This window comes from Xiphias gladius, chromosome 2, assembly GCF_016859285.1.
Source record: "Xiphias gladius isolate SHS-SW01 ecotype Sanya breed wild chromosome 2, ASM1685928v1, whole genome shotgun sequence".
Lineage (NCBI taxonomy): Eukaryota > Metazoa > Chordata > Actinopteri > Istiophoriformes > Xiphiidae > Xiphias > Xiphias gladius.
This window is the reverse complement of record NC_053401.1, coordinates 9327466-9340076: the sequence shown is the minus strand read 5'-3', so window position 1 is coordinate 9340076 and position 12611 is coordinate 9327466. Positions and strand designations below refer to the sequence as shown.

General features: G+C 40.1%; 1 protein-coding gene across 11 annotated transcripts in view; it reads right to left on the bottom strand.

Moving 5' to 3' along the window:
* plxna4 (plexin A4) overlaps window positions 1-12611 on the bottom strand; it is a 245678-nt gene that overhangs the window by 136880 nt on the left and 96187 nt on the right. The window lies entirely within an intron of this gene.

The window sequence follows — 12611 nt, the reverse complement described above, 5'->3', positions numbered from 1 at the left end:
CAGACGTGTGAGGCCTGCAGAAATAATTTAAACATGTTTATCCCATTAATTAGTTTCTAACTTGAAGTCTTTTGCTCCTTGTTTATTCAAACTAATAGTTGGCAAGAGAGCAAACGTCAGCTGATGATCTAATACTGCATAAACAGCTGAGTAACACTTAATCAACATGCCATCAGTTCCCAGTGACATAGTTGCACCCACATCTCAATTTAAAAGTTTATTGATATATGTGTCCTCGGCAATGAGATCACCGCTTCCACGTCAAAATGAGATCATACTATTGATTTAGGATGAAGTACACAGGGTGTACTGGTAGCCTAATGGTTAGGGCTACTGTGTTCTACTCCTGGGGGCCGTGGGGGACCTTTGTTGCATGTCATGTCTTTCCCCCCCAGTGTCCTGACCATGTGCTACTCACATTACAAATGTCTTTTTGAATCAGATCACAATATTTAAAAGGAAAAAAAAAAAAATACATGGGCCTTCTCAAGACTTTTTGGTTTCATTCATGTAAGTGAGCAGCCATACACAGCCAAAGAAACACTACTGTGTACTGTATGTCATACTGGCCCGGCAAGCAGGAAGGGACCAGAAAGCATAAAAATAGTGTTTCATCTATGTGCTGAGTCAAAACCTTTAATCAGAATCAAAGGGCCAAATTGCTTAAACATCTTATCCAGTGCTGAGTACATCTTGAGATGGCAACTTAATGGCAGCATCAATGTAGCTGAAGAGTTTGATTTTATTTTGTTTATATATATACTGTGGATTTATATACATTTTACTGTAATGAAAGCAATATTCTTCTCAAAGCAGGTCTTCTCAAATTTTGTAATGAGACTCTTCATACACAGATAAATGATTGAGGATATTCAGTCATCTACTTGTCCGAGTTGCCAGCCATGTTTGAAGTCAGTGCGTGTTGTTACATTGCTCTGATGTGAAAATAACATTGTGAAAAAGTTGAGTACTATTTGGTTTGGTGTTTAACTGATATGGTCTTTGAGAAAGACATCAAAGGGTCCTCTGTGTATTTTATCTTCCCATCCTGGAACTGGCCTAATACATATACACATGCACACACACCCCCATCCACCCATCTGTCCACATGCACACACAGAAAAAGTGAGGCAGAGGAAGAGAAAGACAACTGCAATGTCATCAGAAGACTCAAGCAAGATAAACTTCTGTCTCTTTCCTGTTCTCCCTCTGATTCACCTCCATCACTCCCTCCTTACTTGTTCCCTCCCTCCCTCTTTTGTCTCCACTTTTCCCACCGGTGCTGGCACTCAGTAGAGAGAAGCTGTTCTCACGTTTTTTTCTCTGTGTGAGTGGACCATGCATATAACTTCTCTCTTTAATGAGCATGTCATGTTCCCCTGCTCGGCTTATTCCCCAAACACACCCTCTCCAAAACTGGCAGCTTTCTGGGAAGAGGATGGCTAGTGTGTCTCTGTTTTTATGTGTGTGTGTGTGTGTGTGTGTGTGTGTGTGTGTGTGTGTGTGTGTGTGTGTGTGTGTGTGTTTGTGTGTGTGTGTGTGTGTGTGTAAGGGAAAGGAAAAGGAAGTAAAGAGGGAGAAATTGTCGCTGTGCGACTGGAGCGTGCCAATAACTCCTCTCTTTAATGAGTGAGTGTCATGTTCCGTTGTTCTCTCAACTCTCCTAACACGGCCTCTCAATGCTTTGAGAGGCCGTGTTTTCTGAGAGATGGGCAGGATGGAGAGATGAGGGATTACAGGGAAGAAAGTGTGGGCAGACGGTGATAAAAATGAAGTGAGAGACGAAGGAAGAAGAAAAATAAGGCAAGAAAAGCAAAGGGGAGAGAATGGAAGAAACAAAGACAGAAGACAGACAGGCGTGACTAAACCAAACATCTTCAGATAAGCTGCAAACTAAAGCTGTGAAAGGTTTGGCACAAACAGTCTCAACACAGATACATACTCCTTGCATAAGTGCCGGCATACGTGCACACACACACACACACACACAAACAGCCTGAGGTTAAACCGTCAATCCGCAAAACCCCTCTCGCCAAACTGTAATCCCCTCACCTTGCCTTCTCTCGCCTACAGTGATTTCCACACGCTCCACTGATGTTGCATCAGCGCCGTTTGATGACATCACAGACTTTCCTTAAGGTATAGATCACTGAGCATTGTACCCCAGATACCGCATATACCACCAAAGCTCCTTACTGCCCAAAGCTGGTGAGAAAAAGGCAGATTTGCATAATGGCTGTGCTATTAGCAGGTAAAACAAATCAGCCCGTCACCATTTCGTAACCCTAGCTATTTCATAGGCAATAAAAAATACGATATGTAAACTCTCATCAGAAGAATAAAAGCATAATTTTACCATAAGGTCAAAATATCAACCAATTATAGTTTATATATTTTTTGTGGCTATAGATATCACTTTAATGTGCGGGTAGAATATTATAGACAAAAATTATATCGAAATAAAGATGGCTACAGCCTATTATATGAAGTGAGACAACAGCCGTGTGGCAAACATGCACACTCGCGCGCACACACACAAACACCCAATAGACAAAAGAGCTCAGGTCCAAACTTGTGTCTAAGGAGCAATGAAAGTTTCTGCCGGAAGCAGGTGTGGATGAATATTCATGAATGGAGCCAGTATCAGGTTGCTTTTCCAACCGCTATTGTGTGAGTGAGTGAAATGGAGTGTGTGCGCTTTTGTTTATGTTTTGTGTGTGTGTGGGGGTGGGGGGGTAAGTGTGCTTCTGTATATGTGTGTCCCTGTGTAGGTGGAAAAATGGCCATTGCTCAGAGAGAGACAACTCGAGAAAGACAGGGGGTGAAAACAAAAAGCAGACCAACTACAGTTCTGAATATTCATAAGGCAAGGAGTGAGTCACAGCAAACCAGCAGGAAGCTACACGAGGGGGGGTTGTTCCACTAATTCCTGCACAATCAAGTTTGATATAAGCTTGCAACAATATTGCACAACATATTCAGTAGTTTGTTTGTTTTTTTTAGAAAATATAGCTGAATGCTTCAAAGCAGTGACTTTAAAGGGTTTTTTTAAAGCAAATTATAGATCTCTGTGACATCGCTACGCATTTTAATCATCGTCATTAATCAGGGTAAGAAATAAGAAAACGGAAAGAGAAATAAGCTCAATATGCAAACATGGCTCACACTGAATATGAAAAATCAAATGTGTTGGTAAAAAAAAAAAACATGACCAGGATGTAGAAATATAGCAGAATGAAGGGTCTTTTGTTTATGTAGTGTTGGCCACATATTGGACTGATTGTGATAACAATTTAGTCACAAAAGCAATTTCTGTGATTTGCATACACAATGATATAGCTACAACAAAGTCCAACGGGGCAAGGAACACGTGTTCAGACAATCAGGCTGTACACGAGCCAACATTTTATTCAGATTGTGTAAACCAATTTCTTTGGAGGCACAACTAAAAGTGAGCCCACCCAAAATATCCTGGTAATCCCTCACTGCACAGGAAAACTGTGTATGTAGGCAATTATGTTTTAAAATCTGTATGTTATGTTCCTTGCCCCTACAGATGTCCTTTGATCATTTTTTCTGCCTTTACAGATCTATTTAAAGGAAATTACACAACAGTGTTATTACTGATAACTATACAAAGACATTAGCTATACAAAGAAGGATGGAACCTAGTAAAACATACTAAATCTTAGCAAGCATATCATAGATATTACACGTTTTTTGTGGCTCTTGCTCTCCCCCTCTCTGTCTCCCTCGCTTTCTCTCTCACACACACGCACACGCAGACACACACACACACACACACACACACACACACACACACACACACACACACACACACACACACACACACACACACACACAAAAAGGTACACACATCTGCTTCAAAGCCTTTTTCTACTGAATGGGTAGCTTTATCAAAACCTGGCCTGTGAAAATGTGAGGGACATGTTGCCAAAGGGCATACACACTCGCACACACATATGCAGACACAGACATGCACAGTACCACACAAAAATGCTGTCATGCCACAGTTAAAAGGGAAAGCACATTTTTGCTGATCATAGTACAATACCATGGACACACTGTTTAACAGCTGGTTTGCATGCCAGAACTCAGGGGTATTCACCCTAAATAATTTAAGCCCCATTTAGATGAGCTTTGTCCACTTAGTGATCTAGTGGGAGCAATGGCAGGCATACACATTTCAACAGCAGGAAAGAGAAATGGACTAAGCTGCTCCTTTGGAGATGCTGCACAAAACGTATTATAGACAAGTAAATTGGGAGAGTACTGGAAAGGTCCACAACTCCTAGTAACATGGGGTGCAAAAAGGTCAAGATGGTAGGGAAAAGTGTAACACAGCGGGAAGGTAAAGAATGGAGAGAATTAGGAAGGAGAAGTTGAGGAAATGAGTACCAAACACAGAGTAGATAAAGAGAGGTGAACAGAGTGTGTGAACCGTGAGGATAAACAGAGAATAGAAAATCATAATGTTTCACCCACAGAGAGAAAATGATAAATTATTTATATACTCCTCTGCTGCCCGCCCCCCATCAGTTAGGACTATACATGTATTCCAGTGAGTGGGGATAGAGCAAGAAGAGAGAAGGAGGGATAAGGGAGCAAAAATGAGAGAAAATCTGAAAAATAAGAGGAAAAGTGAGTGCTGAGTACTTGACTGGCATTTTAATGGGATACAGAGATAGATGTGAGACCAGCAGCTCACTACGGTTTCAATAATATTAGTGATAGTAATAATAATGGCTTCACAGTTAGGACCCACATGGCCGGGGCAGAGCACTGTGGTGGAATCTGTTAAAGCTTTTTGTTTCCGTCTTCATTACCTTCCTCTCCTCAGCTCAAACAGTTGCACGGTGGTAGGTAACTGGCACAATGGCACCATGGTAGGTAACCTGTGGAGCTTGAAGTATCAGAGGCAATGACTAGCCTAATACCCCTGAAATTATTTCTACCTAAATATAACTTTAATTACAATACCTAAGCTTCAATAACTTTAGTGACTTGATTTATTATTTGCAATAAAAAGTAATTCATGTTACATGTGCCAATGACCTATAAATCAATAAACCTATGATAGCTGACTAATGCAGGCACAGCTACTTCAAGGTCTGTGTGTGTGTGTGTTTGTGTGTATGTTTGTGGGAGTATATGACCTCGACTTGTCATATCTTGTCAGTCAGTATATTATGTCAGTAGAGAAAGAGATAAACAATGAGTCAGCAAACACCCTCAATGAATTCTAATCGGGCCAGATGGGCAGCTGCTGTGTCATGAGAAATATCCAGACCTGCATTCACCATGTGACAGACATGCAGTTACTGCAGACAACAGGGAAAAACTGAGGAACCAAATCAGGACAAACCTCTAAAGAGCATGAGTTCACAACGCATGTTGTATAGAAATGTTACTGATAATTTTGCCTTAAATTACCTGATTTTTTTTTATGTTACAACACACAGGGTCTGATGTGACTACCGACTGTGCCACTGGATATTCATGTATCTATCTTCTGGTATATCATGTATTATACATATTAGATACATTTGATCAGATGAAATACTTGAGAGCTACATGTGCTCCTTGTTTATCTTCTCAGTTATGAATTCCTTTTTCTACTCAAATCTGTAATTCAAAACTATATAGTGCATGAATGAATGTTGTTGCATGCAAATTGTTGTTTATAAGATATTTCTAATACATTATATATTATATCAAATACTTAAGTGCAATTTGGTATGACATTATAGGCTGTTTTCTCTGAGATAACTCTGAGTAACCAAGGATAACTCTAAATTCTGAGATGTTTCTGTTCCTATTTTAATTGCTACCTCTAATCACGTCTTCCTTTTTCACCCCCTCCGCTGGCTGTCCAGTCTGCTGATCCACTGCATCTCCTCCAGGTAAGGAGTGATCACACCGGCCCATGACACCATGCTGGGACACGTGGCACTTCTGCCACTACACATCTCATCTGCCTAAATTAGCATGCATTATACTATCACATGAGCAATTAAATTGTGTGAGAGGATGACAGTGTATACTAGGTGGGAGACAGAGAAAGATGTAAAGAGAGCGAGTGGCTCCATGTGTGGGGAGGCAGGTGTTGCCAGGTTGGACTGGAAAGGCTTTTTAGGAGGGTCCAGCAGGGGTAAGAGCAGTTGAAGAATGTTAGGCAGGCAGAAAAAGGAGAAAAGTAAGGCTGAAGAGTTTTAGAAAAATATATGATTGTGACTGAGGAAAAGGGAAAGGAGAATACAGGAGCATATCCAGGCCAAGTTAACTACATACACAAAAAAAAGGAGGAAAAAGAAAAAGAAAAAAAAAAATCACAGGGTGTAATGCTCACCAAATTTTTCTGTAGTCACAATCACAACCCTCTGACATCAACCGACGGATTAAGTGCTTTTCATCTTGTGGCAGGGTTTTCACCCAGAGACAGCAACTGAAAATCTAGCCACAAAGTCCTGTTAAGAGCTTAACAGCCTCCTTTGTGATGGTAGAGGAAAAGCGCTAGCTCAGAGGTCAACAGGCTTCCACCTAAGATCTTGATGATAACAGCAAGAACGACAACAGACATTGGCATGGTAATTCCTATGGTGATGCAAATATTGCTTTCTGAATTGTATTATTTTTATTTTTCTGCTAAAGTTAAAAACACATTTGCAAAGGATGGGGAGATACAATTTGTGGTATGTCCAGTATGGCGGATAAATAAAACAGTAAAACCAGTTTTAACACTAGGTACTTCAACATAGGACATTTTCAATACATTACTTCAAATAAACACTCACACAAATTAAATCTGCCCATAATATTGATCAGCACACCACTTTACAGTAACATGATACGCATACCAACAGTTACTCAGTTTAGACATGTCTGTTGTCATCTGAATGTCAAAATGAATTCTCGGGAAACTGTAAAACTAGGGGAACTTTGCAAAATCTTTAGTATGATATAGTCTGCAATCCTCACATTCCTGGTGTCTGCCATGTAGGGCAATTCAACAAGTTCCAAATGTTTCAAAAATCACAGCAAAGACTATGTAACTGGCTTTTTCTCTGTGATTGACAACTTTTCTTACACTATGTGAACTGACATGCAGCAAAACTGACACACCTGGTAAAGTAAGCAGGTTATAAATAACACTGAGAATTCTTTGCAACCACTGTTTGACCCAGATATGATCAATATTAGAGAAGTCTAGGATTTATTTCAACCTTTTTATGAATCTAGATATAGAAACTATCTCTTTATCATCAAAAATTGAGGCTATTTAGAGGGAAAAACTGTCTTTGGCAGGGACAAAACTCGTCAAAGGCAAAATTATTGAAGACATGTTTATACCACAAGATAAAGCAAGTGTTGTGCTTGAAACATAATACTGTATGTACTATGTATAGTTAACCAGGGCAGCTGTGATATCAAGACAGCTGTTGTTGTTCTACCTACAGCACTGTGTATTTGAGAGAAAATTGGCTGATGACAATTGTTATGTGACACCTACATGCATGGCAGTATGGGGAGCTACAGTTTTTGTCTAGATACTGGGTAATTGGAACCAACAACCGTAAAGTTCAGAAGATAGGAAGAACAAAGAAGTTATTAATCTTTCCCACTGACTGTAAAGATGGGTTACCGTGGACAACAGCACAGCAGCCAGCATCTTTGGGGCAAGGAGGCATGGTAGGATCATCATCATCACCACCAACAGTAAGATGTTAAATGATTGTGAGGATCCCATGAAGTGTGAGGGTTTTTGTCTGCATGTCTTCATCTAGGTCAGTCTGAGACCACATGAGTAGCTGCTTACATAATTGAGTTTGTGTTTAATGTGTTTGTGTTTTTTCTTGTTTATGTTTAGACTGCATGAGCAGATTATTCAGGTTTCACTAATTTGACATAAGAAATTGTGTGATACAACTAGGTGGGAAACATCAAAAGCCAATCATTGCGTAACACCACCATGGGGAACTAATAAAACTGCCATTAGTGCTGGGGAGTGGAGAGTTGCTCATCATGAAGGAGGCTGTAAGAGCTGTTGTAAACTTTTTAACTTTACTGGCTTGTGTAAGGCAGTGTGTCTGAGTGTGTCTGTGGGTGAAAATGGAAAGGAGGGAGTTAAGATGACCACTGATGTGCAGTAAACTTGATATGGATTTTTTTCTGTTAAGAGTTCTTGGTGCACCAAATGCCAGTCTACCCAAACAAACACCAGGATACAACAAGTAAACTGCTGTCTAATATAGAAAAATAAGATATACATGTAGATTTTATAAAAGCAATCACTGTCTAAACATAAAACATTAAACATCTGCATGTGCACATGCGCACACAAACACACACTAGCACTGCCAGTCAAAGTCCCACAGTCATTATAGGGCCCTCTGTGGACCTAATGTGTGGTAGTAAACAATGCTGACAATGCACAGCAATACCTGCCTCAATCCATACTATTATGTCAGTGTGTGTGTGTGGCTAAGGGAAGTATAGGGTGTCATAACGTTATCATTGGGAACCGGACCCACTGAATCACTACAATCTAATATAATTCCTGACAAAATACACACACTTGTTTTTCAGCATACTGAAAGTTGAGAAGACTGGTTAGCAACTTGCATCAGCATCCAGGCTAGAGTGTGCACAGAGCAGAGAAGAAATAAGTAAAAGAGAGAGGCTGGTCTTTGGCTCCCTATGCAAACTGTCTGCTCTTACCTCAAGTACCAAAAGAACAACAGACATAAAAAGAGAGACACAATACAAAGCAGAGTCAGGACAGAAGCTCCAAACACATACCAGATGCTAAGCCAGTGGTGTGATGCCTGCTGTGCTAGCTGCAAATTGATTAAGAGAGCCTCTAGCCAAGGGCAACGGTCCAAACAGGATGGGCATGCAGGTCACACAGGACAGACACAAACACACCTGTGCGAGATCATATGGCCTCACATTCATTTTTGGCTGGACCGCAACAGCTGGGCCAGCCCTATAAACATGAATGTCTGTTGATGACTGTCTGACTGACTGAATCATGAAATTACACCAGTGATCAGCTGAATGGCGCGTTACTGAGTGATGACGTTACACCTTTGGTTGGCTGGCTGAGTGTTAGAATTTCCCCTTTGGCCATTGCTCTTTCAAAATTAATAGCGCCTTTGTCGCTAGATTTACTGACCTTTCAGACCCCTTTAGCGACTTTTTTTCCCCAAAACCGCACCCAGTGACAAATTTAGTGATTTTTCTAGGACAAACCTTATCTACTTCCCATATAAGAGAGTTGCCAGGGGTTTCCCTCTGCAGGCACACCTGTCTACGTATAACCTTTTAATTGACTGCATGACAGTGGTCACAGATGTGAATGAGCTTCTAACTTTCTCTCCGACTGATCATTTCATACATAAATATAGCCGAAATCACAGCACAGCTGTTGTCTTTGACTTATCTTATTTTGTCAGATGACGTTATGGTTATAAAGTCAGGATTTTAGCAGTACAGAGAAGCAGCTTGGAAAAAGCTGCTGGTTAACATGTAGTATTAATGGGCAGCGTTTCAGTCACTATTTCTACTTTTCCACTGTCTGACAGCAGAAAACAGAAAAACGTGTAATTGAGAACAGCTTTATTGGAAATTCAGCTGTATTAAATAACTGTTTATGTGAGTACAGAGAGCAGGAGAGAAGCAATCAGATAAAGGGCTGAAACCAGCTGACGCGAGGCAGAAGGCAAATATGATGCAATGACATAATGAATATGGTAATTAGTGTATTACATCATTAACGACATTTACCGACTTTTCAAGCAGACTTTAGCTACTTACCATTTAAAGTAGCTCTTTACAGCGGTTCAACAACAGTTTTCAGCTATGTCCTCTAGGTTTTGACCTAGTCTTCTTGTCTGTAATTCTCAGTCAGCACTCAGATACTAGGCTGACAAAAAGACTAAGTCGGTGCAAAAGGGTTATTTTCACCTTTCCCACCACAAGGTCACCGACTTGAACCCCCTGACAAGCTGTTAAAGTCTTGGCACAGACAGTAAGTGTGTGAAACTGTTATGATTCAGTTGTTCAGGTAACATAACAGAGACATGCAACAGAAGAAAATACAGAAATTATATTGACTATGAACGGGTCTTGTTGACGTGTGTAAAGGGCTGTCCACAGCAAGAACGATAACTATAAAGATAACTAACAATAACAATGTGAGCATCCACACCGATTCATGATAACGTTCAATTAACAGTGGCACCAAGCACGCGCTGCACACTTCAGCTGTGTTGGAGCCTCAAAATGGATATCAATAACCTGTTAATGCTGTACATTGCGCAGAGAAAGAAAAAGAAAAACCAGAAGGGTGTGGGTTCACAAAATCCTTCAAAGACGAGAGGGGTTGGAAAAAGCCAACACTCTGTTTCTTATGTGTAATTGCAGCCTAATATTACGTTATGTGAGTGTTTAAGTTTTATACCACAATAGCCAAGACAGAGTGATTAGAGTAAACCACCTAAAAGTGTTTCCTACACCATCAAATAGCAAGAGGTAGTTGGCAGATACAACATTAATAAAGCACTTGATTTAGTTTTTATTTATCATTATTCTTATTGATAAGAATATGCATAATAAGAATACGAAAACAGTTGAAATGTAGCCACTGCTGTGCTGCACAACTATGAAGCACAAACTTGGTGTTGTTGTCAATATGTTTTGGTGTGGATTTCACCATCCACTTCAATTAGAACAATTTTTAAAATGATATATTTATAGTTATATTTATAGTTATCGTTCTTGGTGCAGACTGCTCTTAAATGACCTAATATGCAGCAAGACAAGGCTGAAATCAGCTACTGAACTAACTATTTTAATCATACCCATCACGACAAGGCTGAGGATGGATTTTAAATGTGACAATGACAATAACATTTTTAGAAATGTTTCTGTAATATAAATGAACTATTATGCATTTAAAATTACCATAATTTGATTTATATTTTATTTTAAAATTCAATCATTCTATAAAAGTAGATGACACTTTGCTAGTAGACTCATACACTTAGTAAATTAACTTTACTAAAAAATAAAGCATGAAACAGTCCTGACTCACTGTCCTCATATAAAACTCAATTGCTCAAAATTAACAGAGCTGCATGGCAGTATATAACTGCTTGTCCATACAGTGGTACAATGTGGGTGTCTTAAATGTGTTTACATACCTGTAATAGGGAGAGGGCCATTTCAAAGGTGTACAAGATGTAGTTACATCACGGGAATATGGAAGAGAGGGAGAAAAGAAAAAAAAAAAACATTAATAAAGTATTGACTGGGCATAAAAATAAGGTTACACAATAATGATCAAGAGTGGCAAAACAAAACAACTCAAAAAATGAAATGCTCAATTTACAACACATAATAACCACACATGTCAAAGTAATTCAACAACATTCCGCAGGGGGTTGTTTGTGTGAAGCAAAAAACACCCACTGGCTGAAATGATCAAATTTGTCAGGCAGTTTCCGCTCATACCCGGAATCTAATTTTCTTCCCTTCGCGCTAACTCTCAGCCCCTGTTAGCAGTAGCAGCACCCACACCCTGTGCCATGTTGTGCAAGTGAGGCAGGCTGGCACAGGGCTGACTGGCGCTCTGCGGTGCTGCGAAAGTACAGCAGCACAGTAGCAGCCTCAGGTTAGAAAGATGTGATTCATTAATCAACACTCCCCGCAGGGAATAATGCTGCCTGCTGGCACAGCCCTTCTTTCCATTCTCCTCCACTCCCTTCTGACTATCCACTGGACAAACAGCACAATAGTATGCTGTATACATAAGGGTATGAATGTATCAACACACCGGCATGCATCCCACTTGTAATTAAACACACTTACACACAGTCACGCATCAACATAAATATTCATACTTGTTTTGCCCGAGCTTTGCCTCCTGAGGCTTATCTGTGAAAGAATGGGCTTGGTTTGGGAACTGACGAGACTAGGAGGATAATTAGTTGAAAGCAAGGTGGGGATTTTTATCTGTAAGCTCCAGATTTCTCTTGCAGTCCTGGTGTCTTTGGTCAACCATTTACATTCACTTCCCATTTTCATTTATGTAGCAACAGCAGTTTTATTAATCACTGTCAGCCATAATAGGGCCTGAAGTGGCCAGTAATTGCAGTTTGTAGTGTTATGTGTGACATTATACAGGTCCCCTGTGTTGTTCTGTAAAGCTGAGAGGACCTTTAGGGGATGTATGCGTTTTTCTCTGATGATTTTTCCTTGATAAGACTAAAAAAGACATATGTTTCCATTCTAAATCTTCAGTATGGTAACGATAAATGGAAACTGTTTTGTTATTTACACCTTCCACTCTGATTAACTGGCTCCTTTGAGAAAACTGTAAATTGAGTGCCACACAAGCCAAGTCACTGTGTGGATGCAGCGCTTCCCATCAGTACACCAAGGATGAGTGTCTGGCTCTAAAAAAACTTGCACATACCATTAAATGCCCTAAGGTTCCCAGGCTCTTGTTAAGTGGTGGTTTAACATCTTGAGTAACCATGCAATCTGCCCCATGGAGCCCTCAGATAGACGTTTTAAGAGGACAACCT